The following is a 1,752-nucleotide window of genomic DNA, read 5'->3' as shown; positions in this document are numbered from 1 at the left end:
AGAGAGAGAGAGAGAGAGAGAGAGAGAGAGAGAGAGAGAGAGAGAGAGAATGGGTTTAAGAGAAGTAGTTGTCCCTTCTGCTGTCTGGGATGCTTTTGACCAAAGAGAAGGAACATGAACATAGGCTGTTCCAGAGCTCTCCTAGGGACAGGAGGAGGTCAAGGCATGTCCTGCTTCCTCTCTGGATCCTACAGGAGAAATGCTCAGTTCTGGTTCTGGGTCCCTTAGGTAGGATATCTTCGTCACTTTGGCATATCTAATTCTCTTTCCTCTCTGTGTATTGTCTGTTCTTGGTGCACCAGTCTGTCCATGTGTGTCAGTGTATGTCTTACGTTTTTGTTTCGCTATATGACTGTTGCTCTGAGTTTCATATTCAAAAGCAAAAATAGTTAAAACTTTATCGGCTGGTCATTCACCCATTGATTTAGTTTTAACTCATTTTTTTTTTTTAAAGTCAGTCTCAATTGGCACAAGAAAAACTGATACGTTGCCCTGCAACAAAGCACAGCTAGAGAAGCCCTTTCAGGAGCTGATTGCCAGTACATGATGCTTTTAAAGGGGCCAGTGAGTTCTTGACTTCTATGGTAAAGAAGCTGATGGTTGTGTCTCCTAGAAAATCTCTGTGATTGTATTTATTGGGTTCAAGGTGCTCCTCCCTTGAAATTACAGCTAGAAAAAGTAAGAAAATTTTGTTTAGTAAAATAAGGAAATGTGTGGCTACTTCATGTTAGTTTAAATGTAGAAATACGTTCTGCATGTCTTGGTTATAGACTGTTGGCTTATAAGTTGTCAGGTATGATTAAAAACTTGTAACACTGGTAATAAAAAGTTATCTTGAAACTGTTAACTCAGGGTTGGAGTAATTCTAGGCAATAACACAGGATCTGAGCCAACCCAGGGAAACAACTCGTGCATGTTTGGGAGGAGAATATTTGTTATGGAATATGGACTTTTAAAAAAATGCCAGCAGACAGCAGCATTAAATGTTAGAACTATCAATCCGGTTACTTATGAAATGTTAGCAGGAGAAGGGCAGTATCAAGAAATACAGAATTGGTTACAATTTAATCCTGGTACTTATGTTCAGATTGGAACTTCTGCTGGCAAAGCCTGGAATCCTTTGCCTACTAAAGGGAATTTGCCTCAAGATACCTCAAAAATAAGGCAGGGACCTGATGAGCCTTTTCAGGAGTTTGATGGTAGGTTGATAAAAACAGCTAGGAGAGTGTTTGGAGATGTTAATGCTGGAATGCTTTTAGCAAAACAATTGGCTTATGAGAATGCAAACACAGCATGGCAGGTTTCCATAAGTCATTATAGAAAGACTGGGACAGTTACAGAGTATATTAGATTGTGTTTTATTATTGGTCCCTCTTATGGGCAGGGTGTAGCCAGAGCTGCTGGACTACAGGGAAACAGTATGACAAGTTTTGTTTCAAGAGAAAAGGAAAAGGAAAGAGAAGGGTTAATGGGCCTCCTTGAAGTTGTTTTGGGTGTGGACAGACAGGGCATCAAGTGAGAAATTGTCCAAACAGAACTAAGGAAAATAGTAATGAGAGAAAACCAGGTGTACTGGCTAGTTTTGTGTCAACTTGACACAGCTGGGGTTATCACAGAGAAAGGAGCTTCAGTTGAGGAAATGCCTCCATGAGATACAACTGTAAGGCATTTTCTCAATTAGTGATCAAGGGGGAAAGGCCCCTTGTGGGTGGGACCATCTGTGGGCTGGTAGTCTTGGTTCTATAAGAGAGC

Source organism: Mus caroli, chromosome 1 (genome assembly GCF_900094665.2).
Source record: "Mus caroli chromosome 1, CAROLI_EIJ_v1.1, whole genome shotgun sequence".
NCBI lineage: Eukaryota > Metazoa > Chordata > Mammalia > Rodentia > Muridae > Mus > Mus caroli.
Note: the sequence above shows the minus strand (reverse complement) of the source record.